Source organism: Strix uralensis, chromosome 2 (genome assembly GCF_047716275.1).
Source record: "Strix uralensis isolate ZFMK-TIS-50842 chromosome 2, bStrUra1, whole genome shotgun sequence".
Lineage (NCBI taxonomy): Eukaryota > Metazoa > Chordata > Aves > Strigiformes > Strigidae > Strix > Strix uralensis.
The window spans coordinates 94140061-94159206 of NC_133973.1; positions in this window are offsets into that span (position 1 = coordinate 94140061).

Consider the following 19146-nt stretch of genomic DNA (forward strand, 5'->3'; position numbering starts at 1 on the left):
TAATCTCTCTATCTCTGTATTTAGTTGTAATAATGGAGTAAGAATGTATGAAAATTATGCATTCATATGTGTGCAAGCGAATCACTTATTAATGACTGTGTCTACATTAACATTTTGTTTCAGAGTGATTTTTTAATTGAATTCACATATCATCACCATTTACTTAATTTTCCTTTGGTTTTTGGAAGTTTTCATCTCCACAGACTGGATTTTTTGAGAGCAAAATGAAGTACAAGCTCTTACTAAGCTACATACTATATGTTGTAACACCTATTGGGCCCTTACGGACAGCTTTGAACCACAAATGTGCTGAGGACATTTGGTCCAGAGAACCAGATGACACTGATAGGAAGTACAAATATGAACCATGAATTCAGCACCAAACACTTCAATGTACTAACTCTCTCTTATTCCAGTCTAATTTCTTACTTAAACAGTATATAATATCTACTTAAATTGTAAGATAATAATATGGAAGCTTCTATGTTAAAGGTAGATAATATACCACTAGTCTTAACCTTCTTCTCCTGAAGGAAGTTCGTTCATTCATTCCATTTATATTTTGAAACATTCAGCAAGCACGTTGTCATTGTGATAGTCTACCTTTAAACTGAAAACCAATAATGCAGGTTAACCAGGATGTATTTTATAGTTTGAGGTAGATACTAAAAAACTTGTGAACATTGCATACAGGGAAATAGAATAATCCTCTGTGTTCACTAAAACTGCAATATGCAGCAGGGTTCTGCTATCTAACACAAACCACAACAAATGAAGAATATGCAGAGCTCTGGATTAGAGATGTGTGTTTTTTATGAAGATAGTATGAACCACTGCATCATGTAGGAAAGGGAGAGAGTAGATGGGGTGTATTCTTGAGGAAAATAATCTAGGAGACTTTGATTCTTGGGGCTTGCCCTAGATTGTCCTACAACAACGGGACAGAATAGACAAGTGTGTGCTGTGAAAATTCCCTACATATGTGTTAAGTGAATGTATTTTAAACAGATATTTTTTGTTAGAAACCACACACTGTGATTTTCCATTAAATCTTAAGGGTCAAGAATTTACCAATGCATAAAAGTACTGCTACAGTGATACAAATCAAATTTTATGCTGTAGTACCCTGAAACTAAAATGTCATAACAGGGAATATGTAATAAATCCTAGAAACAGATTAGTATACAGAAAACAACACAGAATTTTTTCTTATATCTTTGCATCTGAGGGAGCAGGTGTTATGGTCTGATGTACAAACAGCAAAATAAGTTGGTTTGATTTAAAATAATTCATTTTAAATTAATGAGTAGAATAGGACAGAATGTAGAGACTAGATATTTACTGAACATCTGCTATTTTTGTGTCATTCAGTTGACTCATACACCTGCATTTCCCCTGGGAATGCCGGGTTGTTAAAACCAGCTTCTACTACAAGATTGGTGCCAGTAGAAGATATGCATAAATTTGACTTCAGCAAAAAATGTGATTTCAGTGTATTTCTTTTGCCGAAACCATAGCACAAGATTACATTCTATCACCTTTGTGGTGGTCTTTTTTTTTTTTTTTTTAATTAACCCATTACCACTGGTATTCTAGACAAAATAAAATTATTTAATTACTGCTTATGTTTAAGAATTCCTCATACTTGGACAGATGAGCTTATTGGGTAAGGTAAAGAAGTAATTTGAATTTTCTGAGTTACACATAAATGTTTCAGCACCATGCTGATCTACATGTAGTATATTTGAATACATGCCTGTCGAGGTTTGAGCCTAGAGGGGACCTGAAGACCACACAGCAGCTCGCTCACTCCTTTCTCCCTCAGGAATAGAAAGGAAAAAATACAAGAAAAGGTTCTGGAATCAAGATAAAGACAGGGAGGGATGTCTCACCCATTATGGTCATGGGCAAGACAGACTCGGTAGGGAAAGAAAAAAGAACATCAATTTAATTCAAACACCACCACCATTTAACAATCAAACAGAGTAAGAGAGTGAGAAGCATTCTACATCTTAAAAACACCTTCCTCCCACCCCTCCTTTCTTCCTGGGCTCAGGTTCGCTCCCAATTTCTCTACCTCTGCCCCACCAGTGGTGCAGGGGGGCAGGGGATGGGGGTTGTAGTCTGTTCATCAACTGTTGTCTCTGCTGCTCCTTCCTTCTCAGGAGGAAGACTCCTCACACTCTTCCACTGCTCCGGCATGGATCCCTCCTACATGTTGCAATCCTCCCAGTGTCAAACTACGACAGCAGAGGCTTCCCACAGAGTCCCAGCCTTCTTTGGGTGCATTCTCCTTCTCCAGTGTGGAGCCCTCCACAGGCTGCAGGTGGGCATTTGCTCCACCGTGGACCTCCATGGGCTACAGGGGGACAGCCTACCCTCTCACCAGGGGATGCAGGGGAGTCTCTGCTCTGGTGCAACTCCACCTCCTCCTTTCTTCCACTGACCTCAATGTTTGCATAGGTGTCTCCCTCACAATTCCCCCTCACAACTCCAACTCTTCCTCCTAGGTTCCCCTTCTTAAATAGGTTATCACAGAGGCATGGCCACCATTGTTAACTGGCTCGACCTTGGCCAGAGGCATGTCTGACTTGGAGCCCTGGGACCTTTCTCACAGGGGCCACTGCTGTAGCCCCCTCCCCCACTACCAAAAATCCCCACCACACACACAAACCCAACACAATGCCACTTTATGTATCCACACTGCAACTTGGTACATTCAGCCTTTTCCCAAATTTCCCTTCTACATGGTGTTAAAAGCTGACATAAAATTATATGCAAAAACCTGTGGCTGACTCTGAAGCAATAAACATAACATCAGTGATTAATTTCTTGCTTTTTTACATTTGTTGCCTCAGTGTTTTGAATGTGTCTTCTCTACCAGCAACAAAACCAGAGCTCTTCACGTTGTCCTAGTTAAGAGAACAATAGCAATTGTTTTTCATTACAATGGATTTGTCTTCTATGCTTTCAATTACCATTTTAGTTTTTCCATTCCAAGATGGAAGATGTCTCTTGTCCTTATGTTTTCCTCTTTCACACTTTTCCTATGGCCAGTGATGGACTTAGGAATCTCTTGCATGGAACTGATGATATAATTTCATTGTCTGTTTGATTTCTGAATATCTGAATATCCTTTAATACTAACTGAAATAATCATAAACTTTTATCAAGTTGAATAATAATTAGCCCACTGAAGGAAATCATATACATCCTGAACATACAGTTGTATAAATAGACAGCACTGGTGATGAGTCAACAAACTGGTTTTGTAGAGCCTTTTTGCTTAATTAATCCTTTGTCATTAAAGCTCTTGGAGAAAATAAAATCTGAGTAATATATTTCAAATAATATAATCTCTGAATAAAGCAAATAGAATTCCTCAGCTGCAGAAATACATTTTAGTACAAAACTCCTTACTTCAAAATTATAGCTGTTCATCAAGCAAAAGAGTTTCCTGCTATTATTTATCAGATCTTCTCTGTCACGACAGAAAGAAACATAACTTTCCAACTGTAATGGAGTCCTGGCTTCACCAAAGTGAATGACAAAAGTCCCATTAACTTCAATAGGTTCAAGAAAAACCTTCATTTGGATTAGGTGACATTGCACTGTTCTTAATAGCTTGAGTGATACACAACTGTACATATGCACCCAGGCTAGATAATGACTCTTCTCAAAGCAGTTCAAAAAAATTAAAAATAAAAAAGGGGAATATTATTTTGGTGAATCTCATTTATAGAAGAGGGTTCACAGAAGAAAACAGCAATAAAAAGTGTGCCATTTCCTGGTGTAGAAAGAGATATCTGGGTGACAGAGAAAGTGGTCTCACTAAAATCTCACCTACCGGTATGAGTTTCAACAGCACAATCCTTAAAACATAAGTAATGAAGATTACAAAGGACTCTCAATCAAAAAATTCAAGGACTTTAAACACTGTCCGCACTTTATTCACTAAAAATCAGCAACCTGATTTTTGGTTGTGAGCTGTTCTCCTGACTATATTGAGTGTATCAATGCCCATTTGTAAAAATTATAGGGGAATATTTACATTTCCCTGTGCTAGGTGAAATAATTTTAAATCTGAGTGATATTCAAGATGTGAAGATTTTTTTGGGTTTTCAGACAAGTAATGTAGCCATCATAAAATTTAAAAAAAAAAAAAAAAAAAAGAGAGAGAAAGAAGAAAAGAAACAAAGTAGACTAGTAGAAACAGAAAAGAAGCCAAGACACAGTGAGAAAGGCATTTCTAGCTTGACTCTAACGAGAAGTGTAAGAAAAACTAATACTGTAAAAACATTTCAAAAAGAGAAGCTTAGGTCTGGAGAAAATAGTCTCATCCTGTGTTAACAGAAACAGGACTGTGTGAATATTCTTAGTAAACATACCAAAGAAATAGTTTACCTTTTTTTTTTCCTAATAATAAAAATTGTCAGCAAGATAACTTTGACTAACTTCTTTGGTCCAAAGAAGTATCAGTTTTAAAACCAGACAATATAAATTTACAAATACACTGAAGTTTTTCCCATGAAGTTAATTTTCACATGATCATTTTGTATAAGCAAGTCAAATGAGAGCTTTCAAGACAGTGCTCCTGTGCTACTTTGATGATGCTCAGAACAAAGTAGTTCCTCATATAGATAGATTTTGCTGAATAAACATAGTCCGCAATTGTTTTATTGAAGGTTATTCCTCAGAGAAGAAATAAAATTAACATCCTATAGAATAGCAAAGATATTTTTAAAGCCATAAAATTTATGAAAAATTATGGCAAACTATCATGAGGGTACCATAAATGCAGGGTTATTTTTAAATCTTAAAACATTATTAATAGTAAGAAAAGGGACCTTGAATTCTGCATTCAAAGGGACAGGAGACATCTTTCTCTTTCTGCAGGCTGCCCTGTCGTGAAGTGGTATAGCTGTGCTTTTTAGGCTGAAGGTTTTCCCCGATACTCCAGTGAAAGAAACTTTCTGGAGAAAGAAAAAGGCCTTGGCAATAGCATGAACAGAAATGGCAGTAGACTGCCTCTTATGGAAAACTGTAGAAGATTAGATCAAAACCTAACAAAACTGCTAAGGCTATATTTTCCATTCGTGGTTTTCTTTTTTTTTATTAATGTGATATTTTGTGGAGAGAAATATTACAAACTATTAACATATGGCAGTAGCTGAGGAAATGAGACTTCACTAAGGTATTAAACACTGATTAAACACTCTTTGTATGAAAACTCCCCCACCTATCACCTCTCTGCAGTTGTGTTTTAGAAGACTGGGAGCTTAGGCACTGTGTTTGCTAAAAGTAATGCAATTAAATTAATACTTGAATGTACCAAAGAAGAGGAATGAATCAGCTCTTCCATTCTTTTATTCTTTGTTTATAGCAATAAATGCACATATCTGACAGGGTTGTGACACTGTTTTTCTAGTCTACTGAAGTGCTGAATGGTATACAGAAATGGAATTACTGTTTCATGATAGAAGCAAACTTATTTTTCCCAATGTAGTGTACTTTTCCCTACACATTACAGAACTTTCTGATATAAAACCACCTTGAAAAACACATCTTTTATTTGTTAGTAACTTCCCAATGCCTTCGACTTTTTAGAATCACTTTATCAAGGTACAAATGTTGTATAAAATGGAAGTTCCTGTCCATGTAGATTACAATGCACATGGAATAAAAAGAGCACATTAAAGTTACTGTGATTTGCTGTTACTTGCTTGCCTAGAATCCAGTAAAAATGTGGATGTCCACAGAGAAGATTATATTTTTAATTGATTTTTCACTTCCCTCTTATTCTGTTCTTTTTATAAAAGCAGACAATAAAGAAGTTTGACAATAAATATTCTGATCATTTTATTCACAGTAAATAGCATTTTAATATCAAGCAGCAAGTTTATGCTCTGAAGAAGTATTTTCAATGTAGAAGTTTCTCTGGTTACTACTAATGGATGTGCAATGTCCACTACCTTTTAAAAAGACCTATTTATCTAGTTTAATTATATTTCTTTTGACTGCGCTTTTGGGACCTACAAATATCACATAGAATAAACAGTAATTTAAGTTCTTTTGTCCCTACACAAATGAAACTCGAAAAGACATGGAATCAGTGGGAGGTTTGTGTGTCCACAACCCACAGTTCAAGGTCTGGCTAACTGATTTTAATTTGAATTTAGATTTTTCAAAGGCACTTTCTGAATTTTAATGTCAGGAGTATAATATGTAAAATTTTACCCAAAAAATTTAGATCATACTTTTTTTCTGGTAGGTTTTAATTGATGAAGAACAGCTTTTAATGGTAAATCTGATTAGGTTATATTTTAGGCTATAGTTGGGCATAGGTCTTTGGACTAAGTGCTTGAAACAGCTGGATTTGAAATACTCATGCCTAAAGGAACACCTACTTAAAATTCCCCAGTGTAATAAATTCTGCATTTTTGCATTTCCTCAGAATTATCCCCGCATGAAAAGCTAGAAGCTAAAATTAGAAACTAGAGAGAATAGAACCTAAATCATTTGATGGGTCAGATACAGTGCTCTCAGTCTTATTTCCTACAATTTTTAATATTATAGGCAGCAGACTAGACATTTATCCAGTAAGTAGAACAGCTGAATTCCTCTCTCAGCTGTTAGGAAAACATAATCTCAAGGCTATCAGTTTTTTTCAGTTAGGACATCTTTCTTAATTACACGGGTATGAACATCATCTTACAGGAGTTATGAAGTCAGCAGCAGTACAAGGAGCTTGGCTATTAGTATACATATGGAAATTATAGTTCAGCTTCCTGTTTTCAAGATTTTTATTTCATTTCACTTAATTTCATTTTTATCCAAAGACTATTTGAAGCTCAATTTATAGGAATTCTTGGAGGCAACAAAATAGATCTACTACTCCATCCCAAGTGAATATGCTCACCATTAAATTTTAGTTATGCTTAATGGCGTTCTTAGATGCTATAGATTTTATATTTTCTGCAGAGGGTCTCATGTTCAACAGTAGGATAAGAAGGTCTCCTATTATTACTAATTAGATAATTAGATAAACATATTTCTATCCTAATATTTATATATTAGAATAATTTTCTGTACTGTAAATACAAGTAACTAAAACAAACTTTCTTGAAATTCTGACTCAGCTTCACAATCACTAGAAAGGGCAAAAACCTGGTGGTTGGCATTCCTTCATGATCAGCTGTATGTAACTCTGAACTCAATAAATGACAAATATTGGTCATCCATCTATTGATGGATGATTAGCGATCATTCCTCATAAAGTGTCAAAAAAATCTAGGTATCTACTCTGTTTCAGCAGTCTTATATTGCAGACATGCAAGTCTTTATTGGATCTTGTATTAATGACTTTAGATAATTTAAGTGTATGCAATTCATCTGGCTTTCAGAAATATGCTTATGATTTTCAAATCTTAACATATATAAGACAGTAATTCTTTTTCATTAACTTCAAAGATAAAAGGTCTTTCTTTTTTTAGGTCATGGCATGCACTAATTGTTTCTGGGTTGTTTTTTTTTTTTTTCCATGTAAAGACTGCTTTATCATGAAACGATCACTAGCTAGATGATTTAATACTACCAAAGCAAGAATTTCATGATGACCCCTATCTTCTCACTTTCCTACATGTTCAGGCTCATCATGGTAAAAGAAAAGGCAGAAAATGATTTCTCCAATTTATTATTGCATTTGTCTGGAGGCAATTTTCTGACTGAAATGACACAAAATCCACTGGGAAACAAGAGCTATGGACTTTATAAATATGCAGTCATCACTTCTCTGATCAAACTTTTGACTGTGTTGTTATGACTGTCATAATAAGCAGAAATGCTATGGGAGAAAAATGAAAAGGTTTTTGTTTTAAATTCATTGGTGCATTCCCCAGCACCCACAAAATTGCTGTCTACTGTAGGCAACAGAGTCTGAAAAATTATTACACACACAGTTGGCAGCTGCTGTCAGCTGAGATGGTAGCTTTTATTCACTTCAGGATGTCAGAGTCAATATTTAAAAAAATCATTATAGCTGCCTATTCTTCAGTGCATTATGTTAATGAGGATGATTTCAGCAGTTGTTTTTCTTTTGCTGCCTATCAGAATCTCCCACCATACTCCAGCTTCCTTCTCTTTCCATTTACTATTTATCAAATAAAACAGAAGAAATCTATCAGAGGAATGATATAAAAATTGTTTGCCTGGACAGATACAGCCAGTATTACTTCTGCTGCCTGTAGGCTCATCATTACTACATTTTCATGTATCCAATTACAATTTCTGTAAGCCAGGAGCCTCAGATTCTGCCAGCAATGTGCTGCAGCTAGCACATTGCTCCCTCCTCATGGAGTGTGACTGGGTTTTGCAGATAGATGTTATTACCATTCTGATTCGAGTTAACAGGAGTATGATGTGGCAAAAAATCTGCCAGCCAGTCTAAAATGGCTGGGAGCACTTATTTGGCCTTTTGCACTTCACTTTGCAATCTAGCTGGACAGGGCTGCAGCTGACTAGAGAAATATCTCTTATTCGCTCTACTGCGCGACAGTAGATTAAATGGTGAGCCCCAATCAGTCTGGAAACAGATACGAACTTAGTATGAACAGGCAGCTGTGTGGAGGTTGGTAACTAGGGCCTACTGCATGAAACTCAGGAAGAACTAAATAGGAATTGGCTCAGTCCTAGAGAAACAACACTTTGTTATTGTTGTCATTGTCTACATGATCAAAGAAGAAGTGAGTATGGATGGAGGCCTGATTCAGAGTGAAGCTTAGGGGAATACTATATATTCAATTTTCTACAGGCCACTAAGAAGAAAAATTTCACAAAGAAGTCCTGAAGTCAACAAGCAGTATAAGTTCAGCAGAATGTCTGAGTCCATGAGTGAAAAAATCAAATGTGTAGGTATGAGGACTCCCTAAATGCTCAGAAGCTCACCTATACATAAACAATAATTATGTTTCAAGCTCCTGCAGGTGCTGAACTTCACAGACTCAAAAACGGCAACTGGGGCCTGATTTGCCAGCTGGCCTGAAGGAACATTAGTTCCCTATTTGTAATCCAATTTAGCTCTTTCTTCCTCAGCTATTTTATTAAAGAACAAAAACAACAAAAAAAAAAAAAAAAAGAGAGAGAAAAAAATGTTCAGAAATAATACTTCTGTGATTTGAAGAAATTACTGGGTGCCTTGTTAGTTAACAGAGGCTTTTATTAACTTTTCTGACTCTCCCTGCCTTTACATTCTGTCCTGCGATACAGCCAACCTGTCCCAGTCCTACATGAACCTGTTGGATTGGGTCTGTGTCTGCAGCATATCATCAGAGGCATAACATGAAAGACAGGTCAGCTGGGAAACAGTAAATGATAAACACTAGTGACATGCAAGTCAGCATTTTTCCATTTTCAAAATATTTTGGCAAAACCTCGAGATTTCTATTAAATTCATACAATTTTATTGAAAACTTTCATTTAAGCTTAAAAGCAAAATTCTTCAGCTTTGACCAGAACTTTCAAAAGAAATCTCAAGGAAAACTTTTTAAGTCACCTCTTTAAAACAGACTTCACATTCTTTCCTATGACTTATTTGACTGATTTTTAAGTTTCTTACATTCTTGTTTTCTTTTTTCTATTTTATTTTGTTTTTGATTTCTTTTTACAATAGAATTATGTAAACACTAGAGAGAATTAACACTCCTTCTCCAGATGAAGACCCCAGATTCTCCATACATTTCCTTTTCTTAGAGCAAACTGATCACTGAGTTGAAATAAATTATGTTATTACAACACAAAAACTATTGCCATGTAAAGCTCAAGCTCTGTATATTTTTTTCTGTTTATATATTCTGCCCCAACTAGCCACTGTTGATTCAAAAAGGGTTCCTCCAATTCCATTCATCTTTCCCCAAACACATTTTGCTCTTCAAAACCCTGAAACATCCTGGCTTGGTCAGCAAGCAAATGCTGTTAAATGACCAAATAGCCTTAGGATTTTTTTTCCTGGCCATTCAGTCAACTTCCTTCTCTTGTCAAGCTCTACTGATGTTTTTCTTGGTATGTTATTTGTTTTTGTGACACTTCAGAATTTTATCTGGCTGAATTGAATTTTCAGTATGAAATCTCAGTCTTAATCTAATCAGATTTCTACCCTTTTTTACTATTGTTTGACTAAAACAAAAACTTCCTTTAAGGTTTAGAATTTAAATTTTGTTCTGTGTTTAATGACAAAATGCACAATTTAAACCTTTAACCATATTCATTCCCCAAACACTTTTTCTTAAGCAATATCTTAACAGGTTGCCTTATCTTTTATTAATGTTTTCCTTATAAACAGGTGGGGTTTTGTTGGTTAATAGACTGCTTCTACTTTTTCCTGATCACTTATAAGTTTACACCAGTCCTTTTCATTCTCAGTCTCTAGATTTATCTGACACCCTGAAATTTAAGACTCAGTCCAGTAAAGGATCTAGAAGCCAAATTTATGATCATAAAACGCTTAACATAAGGAGGTATCTAAAGCAGTGTGTTTGCATGCACAATTCATTAGAGACTTAGGTAGCTCAGGAAAACAAATAAAGGTAACACCCACACACACAAATCCAACCCTTTCTTCCTTTAGTGTCTGATACAAGCAGATAACGATCCTAGCAAGGATCAAGCCAGGCTATCCATGTGTGATAGTCTGTACCAGCAACTGGAGTGGGGCTGTGGCCTCGGGGTTCCTATATCTAGGTGCCAGCAAGTTGGGGAGGCTGGGATCCAGAGGCAACTACTGGGCAGGCTGTCTGAGACTAGGTGCTGGAGATACCCACCTTGTATATTATATATATATATATATTTATTTTCACTAGTGAACTTCCATCCTGCTGAGCCAGAGAGGGAGCAGGATGATGCCATTGGTGCTGTTTGTGTTTTTCTGTGGGTTCTCTGAATGTGATCTGTGATTTGTGCAGTTTGCCATGTATTTTTTTCTGTCCTTCAGGAACAGGCTGCTCCCGCGTGGGTCCCCCATGGGCCACAGGTCCTGCCAGAAAACCTGCTCCAGCATGGACTCATCTCCACAGGCCACAGTTCTGGCCAGTAAGGAGCCTGTTCCAGCATAGGCTTTCCACAGTGTGCAGCTTCCTTCAGGGGACATCCACCTGCTGCAGTGTGACGTTCTCCATGGGCTGCAGGGTGGATACTTGATCCACCATGGTCCTCCATCGGCTGCACCTGCAACCAATATGTGAATGTAGGCTGGAGAGCTGCTCAGTCTAGGTAAAAATTCCAGCCAAGTATGCAACTTAAAATAAGGTTTAAAATTATGTGCCTTAGAAGTCAAACCTGAATTTTGGACTTAGATTATTAATTATAGTTTAAATTTCTGCTCCTGGCACCTAAGTAGCTGTTGGAATCTAGACCTTAATTCTCATCTAATTTACCACTAATATGCAGTGCAGAGGAAACACTGTGAATACAGGTAGAAATGGAGTTTTGCCATTCATTTGCATTGTTAGACTTCAGGATTACAGCAGCATCAGCACCAAGAGAGGACACTTCATTAAAAAAAAGGTATTTTTTCATAAGTTTAACTATATCATTTTCACTATTGAATTTGTTTGCCAGTCAACGTATCTTACAAAGCCAAGTAGACTTCAAGCTACCATGCTGTTTCAGTTCGGATCTCAAATATGGCTCCCCAAGAGACAGAAGCTCATTCCAGTCTGTGAATCAGGTGTGCCTGTGAAGATGAATACTAAGAACATAAGCTTGTAGTTTATGCTACATTTTTTTCAGTTTCTCTGCTCTCAGAGTTTTCTTAACTAAAATTTTGCACAGATTTGTTTCCCTGGCAGTTGAGAAGTTCTAAATGTAAGAATCTGATTTTGACAGACATGAAATAAATAAGTCTAGGTTTATTTTAAGTCCTGCTGTTTTATAGTTATAAGATAACATTTTGACATGTTACTCACATGTGCTGGAATTATTCAAATCAATTTGCAAACACAACAATTAGGTCTATATTGGTAAATAAAGTGGCACAGACCAATCACTGACCCCAAGAACAGATGGCATAGTATGGTCTGTGTGTTCACTGCTTGGGAGTTTCTCCTTCCAGAGCAGGCTACCCACAGTCTCTTTGTTGTGCTTGGCCCCTGGGTCTTCTTTAAACAACATCTAATACCCTATGAAACATGGTTACCAAGTGGCTCTCTGAAATATTATATATATGAAACAGGTATGAAACACTGGGAATGCTACACCATACTTCAGCAGTAGGTCAGTTTATTGCATAACCCTGATGAATTTATTCCACAACTTTGAGTGAGAACTGAGGACATTTACAGGTGCAAAGCCTGGAGTGAAGTCCTTTGGAGGACTTTGTAGGTAAAGGGAACGTAAACTTGGAGCTGTTTTCCCCCATACTGTCTCTGGGGGAAGAATTTACAATGAAATAATCCCCCAAGTTATGTCCAGTCACTGTATTGGAAATGTCTAGATGCGGTGGTCCAAAACAGAGACAGGGAGAAAATCAACAGGTAAGTGCATGGTCTGGAAATGTTACTGTGGCTTACCTTCCAGCACTCTCTTACTTACACCAGAGATATTCTGGTGTAAGTATTCAAAAGAAGATAGCAAGTTATTTACTACATAAAGCTACATTTTTTATCTTTATTCCCTTTTTTCCTCCAGCTTTTGCATCTCAATGAGAAGTAAGCTGGCAAGTCTTCACTTATTCATTTGTATATTAATGAAAATTTGTTAACACCTTTCATCTTCATTCTAACTCAAGACAGAACAGGCATGTCCTGCATATCACCATACAGAAGGAAAAAGAAAAGATTGTTAGTTGTAGGTATGGCAAAGGTTCAGTGCATTCAATGTATAATTTAATGCTCACAGGAAATTAGTTTATTCTTTATAATAGGAAGGTCAACTGTTTCAGTTTTGTTAGTGCTGAAAAGACACAAAAGAGCTAGAATCTCAACCAAGACAGAGAGATCTAAAAAGGGGGGAAAAAACCTGAAATACACTTAGCTGGGATATCAGACAATTAATCATTCATTCCCTGTAGCGAAAAAGATATTCACAGGTATTGTAGCAAAGTTTGCATGAAAAGAAAACCATGTATCTGTCTGACATTGTGACTAACTACTCCAGAAATGTTCTTTTTCCTTTTTACACATTTGTCAGCTAGATATAGTGGCAATCTAACAATAAAAATTTTCTCAGAATTCCTTTTTTTACCATTTCAGCACATGTTGGAAGTGTGGGAAAAGCAAAACAGCAAAAAATCTGCAAAACACGTATTTCTTTAACACATGGTGCCCAGAACAAACACAGGATGGGATGGAGATCCAGTGATTTGTGTTGCCATGGCACCAAGGAGGAATGCGAAGTGAGGTGGAGGCTGCGCAGTCCCATTCTTCCACTTTTCTCAAGGAATGTTTGACATGACTATGCAGATTTATCTCCTGCTCTTCCCCTTCTCTCAGGGACTGTTTTGCAGAACTCTGTGGACCTTATATTTCATTCTTCCTCTTTTACCACAAAACCCGCACACACCTTGCACCAAGGAAAGTGCTGTGACGTTACTCAAGAAACAGTGGCTTGACCACAGTCCCACCCACTCACGCATACATACTTAGATAAATACTACCCTGAGTTTGTATCTAACTCAGAGGGACAATAATCCGATACCAAATTGGAGGGACAGATTGACAGGTTTGTGCTCCTCACCCCCCACAGAAGAGATATCTTTTGGTAAGATTTGGGTCTTCGGCTATGCCGAGCGATTACCCAGGAATCAAGTGTGTGTGATTGCAATTGTTTTTTTGTGTGTAGTGCTATATAGCCAACCTGCAGTGTGTGCATTTGTCATGGGCAATCTCAGAGGATCTGTAGATGCTGAATAAGAATAAACCGTACTATTTGTGAACCTGACTGCTTCTCTTGAATGCAACCAGACCTACAGCACATGGGCTACTTGTGCATCTGGTGTCAGGCTTATAGTTACGGCCATAATTGGTTACCTATTAGAGAAGTCCAGCCACCCCTAGCCCCTCTAATCTCTGAGGATCGGCTAGAAAGCAAGGGGATTAACCTCTTACCAAATTAATTCATTACCTTAAATGCAACAGCACAAAGATACCATGAAAAATCTGTTCCCAAGTGTTTAATTTTTGGTAGTATTTGGCATAACAGGTGGTATTCATCTAATCTTAGACTAAATAAATTAAACTATGCAACTAATAACTGACTAAACTAGTAGCTGAACTAGCTCTCCTAGTTTCTCTTCCTGAGAACCAAGAAAAGAGACCTTACTAGCTTGTAATTTATATCATCCTCAAAAGATTTCAAAATAATATAGAAAATTAACTAACCTGTAGATATCTCCAGTGTCTACATGGTAGATTTTCTAAATCTTTGAGATGAATCATACTTTCCTAATCCTTGCACATGAGAAAAACAGAAATAAAAACTGAGAAGCATGTTATTTAACATATCTGACCAGATGTCAACATACATTTTAGAATTAAATAAACTAAATTCTTTTTCTCTTTCTGATTAGAAAGACAGCTTAGGTTTACTAGTTCAAATATCAGGCATCCACATTTGGTCAGTGTCAGTATCACATAAACATTATTATTTGCAAAAATTAAGAAGTCCATAAAACATTATCTTGTTGGAAGAAAATTAGGGTTTGTTGGTTTTGTTTTTTACATGGAGTCTCAGTTTCATTCACTGAATTTCTATTGTGATCATTCTGGAGGCAATGCAGTATGTAACAAATTCTTGTAGCTACCATCAGGATGGCAATTTCTATCAGAAGAAGCAGAACAATCCATTAATAAAAAAGAGTATTCAACAGTAAAATGTAAAGATTTACACTTTTTTTTCCCTAAACATAGAAAATAAAGGTATTATTTTAACTTTCTAGGTTAGTGTTTATTCCTATTTTTACCCTCAGTATCCTTATCAGCCAAGTAGGCTTTGTTCTTCCCTAATTCCTTCCCAGGTAAAACCTGTTTCAAGTTACCTTACTGAGTATATGGAAGAACCAGACAGTATATAAATCAGCCAGATCCTCAAGTGAAATTCTACAGAATCAATTTTCACAGAAATAAAGGACAAAGAATGTTCTGTGGTTAATTTTATTTAGTCTCACAGCAGTCTTGCCTTAGATAATAATAATTATATTCCCTAGCTTTGCTAGGGGTTATGTGGGAGTATTGTTTCCCTTTGCACTTTTTTTTTTTTTTTTTTGGTGTCAGAAAGGTCATTTAAAGCATAGCTAATCCATTTATCTAAGATCCTTTGAGACAGAAAGTAAATAATGTAGTACCCTCATCCCAATAAATCTTTATCATCCCAGTTACTGCATTCTTCCTTCCCTTGGGTATCAATTGCTTTGTTGCAGTATGTTTTTGCCCTCACATTTCATCCCATTCCTTGTTTATATACATTTATTTAAAAAGGTTTTTACTAGAATGGAAGTTAGAAACCTAACTGCAACTAAATTAACAAATACATAATTAGACTGTCTGCTTAGCCTCCTCCTATTATTCTATACAGACTTTTTTTTCTATTTGCTTTCTACAAATACTTTTTACCTTTTTACTCATGATGTCTAAATCTATCTCACATTAATCTCTTTTTTTTCTTGTTATTTACAGGTGTATTAGGAAAACTATTTGCTTTCTACAATCTCTATGTCCTAAGAACTTTTTTTTTTTTTTCCATATATCCATTTGTGGGGATGGATACTGTTTGGAGTTTTGGGATAAAACCTTTTCTCATTTGAAAACTGTTGTCTTATTTTCACAGTATGTAGTTCCTTTGGGCTTGGTATCTCATTGCAGATGTCTTCCCAGTAGAAGTTATTTCTTAAGGATACTCAGGTCTTCTAATGGGCTGGATTTCTGATAGGCATTGCAAGCTACGTAAAAATAAATAAACAAATACAAATTCTTCTTCAGTAATTTAAAAAATTTCCGTCATAAATATTTCAATACCATGCAATTTATCTTCCTAAATAAAATAAAATTACTACATTTTAGGTAAAGACAAAAGCTTAAACGTGTAGGTTTGCTTTACTACAGGTATTACAATGTATTATTAAGCATGGTCCTGCAGCATTACAGTCATTGCAAATTTTGACACTGGCTCTCAGGAGCATGCATATGAAGCCATCTGCTTGTGAGAAGGAAAACCCTTTTTTGTAAATGCAAGGTGACAGTTGGAGGTGAAGCTGTCTTTTGAGGGCAAATAGATATGCCTGTATGTAAATACTCTGTAAATAGATTTAGCTTAATATGGTCTAAATACTGATGTATAAATTCTGTGTATTTGTAAAATACCATTTTAAGATCTCATCTGCCATCATCTTAATCACTTTGTCAGTCTATCAATTCATTTCAAAGAGGATAGTGAGTCCTTTAAAGCAAAATATTTCTTGGGATGGTATAAATCACTTGAGTAATTATAACAAAACTTCTTTGATTGGAAACAAAATTATCCTTTTCCACAGTGGAAGAAGACATGATCGCCATGTAAAAAAGAGACATCTAGTCTTAATGAGAGTTGCCACAGACAAATCAAAAAGCACATATTTTTCAGACTGTCTTCTCCTTCTCTTTCCAGCTGCTCACAGGAACAGAATGCCAGAAGTATTCCCATGGAACATCAGGCAAAAGCCTGCAAAACTGCTCAAAACTTAGTTAAATGGCTTCATACAGACCTCTGCAAAGTACATGCAATGAAATTTTTCTACTACCATTTTTTCCAGATTTACATCATATCTTATTAATTAAAATTATATTCTATTAATTTTATTAATCCCACATTTTATTAAGTAATTAATAATAGTGTATTCTTCACAGTACATGTAGTGTGCAGTCTTATTACTAAAGTATTACGAAACAATAAATGTGCAACTATGGGAGTTACTGACATTACCTAACTCATACATCTAGATAAAATTCTTATCTCTTTAATGTATCATAAGGATAACTTTTCAAAACACTTAAGGTAGCATCCTGGGCTTTTCAGGTGGATTTTTTTGGCTCTCAGTAGATTCCTGTCATTAGGTATTGTGAAAACCTTTCTTTAAGTCAAATGTAATGCAAAATAATCCACTACAAAGCCTGTTACACTCTTCAAAAGATAAAACACATATAGATTAGGACAAGCACAATATTTAAGAGCTGATTTCTCTACCAAAACCTCTCAGAACTGTTAAAACTTTTCAGTTGACCTATAGTTCTCTCTCCCAAAATAGCAATTACTGTGTCCACTATATTTCACTTATGTCAGAAATTATTCCATTAAAATAATAAATGGATCACTATAAAAATATTCATAAAATATTGCAAATATCCAGATCGAATATTTGGAATCTGAAAAAGAAGTATTTCCAAGCTATTTGATTTCTGGTTATTCAGGAAGGAATTTCTTTTCTGGATTTCACAATTATTACTAAAAATTACATTTGGAATAGAGCCATCACAACGTACAACAAAGAATGGCCTTTCTTATTATCATATTCAGCCTATGCTTTAAAAAAAGTGATCAGCTGACAGACTATGGAAGATATGATTGCTTTTGGCTAAAATCAGATAAATAAATAAGGTAATAAATAAATAAAGAGCCATATGAACAGGCATATAGTCAGACCAAAGGTCAAACTAGTCTAATATCTGTCCTCCAAAAGTTGCTAAGAGCAGATTTTTAAGGAAAAACAGAGTAACAGATCAATCATGAAATTATATTTCCTCAGAATATATTTTTTTTTTCTGTAGTTCATGCCTCAAAACACGCTAAACTAGTGGTAATGTGATTTTAGTTAATACAACTTCATAGATTTTGCCACTATGTTTTTTAACCCCATTTATAACTTTACTACCCACATCTTGCAAGAAGAAATTCTACAGTGTAATTGCACATTATGAGAACTGCCTCTGCTCCTTTGTTTTGGACTTGTCATCTGTTAAACTACTTTGATTTCTTTATTTTTGTAACTATATGTCTTATTGGGGGCTAGATGTAGGACGAGATCTCTTGTTAGATGATGTCCTATTCTTGCACTAGTGAAGAACATTTGCACTGTGAACAATTTCCACATTGTTTACAAGTTGCACACATTTATAGCATCTCCTTTAGTCAATCTCTCTTTTTTTCTTTCACATCAAAAGATTCTAGTTTATTTAATTTTTTCTCAGCAAAAGCAATTCCATATTTTCTTTTTGTACTGTTAGAGTTCAGCTAAAATTTTTTTTTGAGACGAGGGGATCTAAAGTGCACATAGAATTCATAAAAAACATACACAATGACATATCCTATTTTGATTATTTGGGGTATTTTGTTTGTTTTTCTCTAATTCTTTCTTTATAACTCCAAGAGAATTTAATTTTTATTTTTATTTTGAAATAGCTACTGATTGTAGAGATGAAGCTTCCACATAACCATCTGTAACTCCAAGATCTTGTTTCTGACAGCTGTCGATCAGCTCAGAGCCCAATGTTTAAGCATAGAATTATTTTTTCCCATGTGTGTTACTTTACATTTATCAGTGGTGAATTTCATCTGCCATTTATGTCTCAGTAACACAGAACTATAAGCTATTTCTATAGTTCCCTACAGTTTTTACTACCTACTCAAATAAATTAATATCGTCAGCAAATTTTATGATTTCATAGTCCTCCTTTCCAGATTTTTATGAATACGTTGAAGAGCTTAACTACCAACACAGACAACTGTTGGTAGTGGATGTTAAACTGTACAACTGTACTGTTGGTTAAGGATGTTAAAAAGTAAGAAAAAACCTTAGTAGATAAAATTACATCAAATATATTCCTAGCCTGTATCTTGTGCTTGGAAATGGTAACATCAGATGCTGACAGAACAAAATATATGTGACATAATAATACTGTCCCTTCATCCATCATCTTTCAGTACAAAACTCCTCATCCTGAGGTGATATTTTTACAACACCGGTAAGACTTCACTGCTAGGTCTCCCTCCACAGTGAAAATTTACCACTTATATCCTCTGTTTTCTGTTGTTTAGCCAGTCTTTTACTTATGTAAATGACTTTACTCCTCATAGATTTATAGAACAGACTGGGTTAGATGGGACCTCCAAAGATCATATGGTCCAACC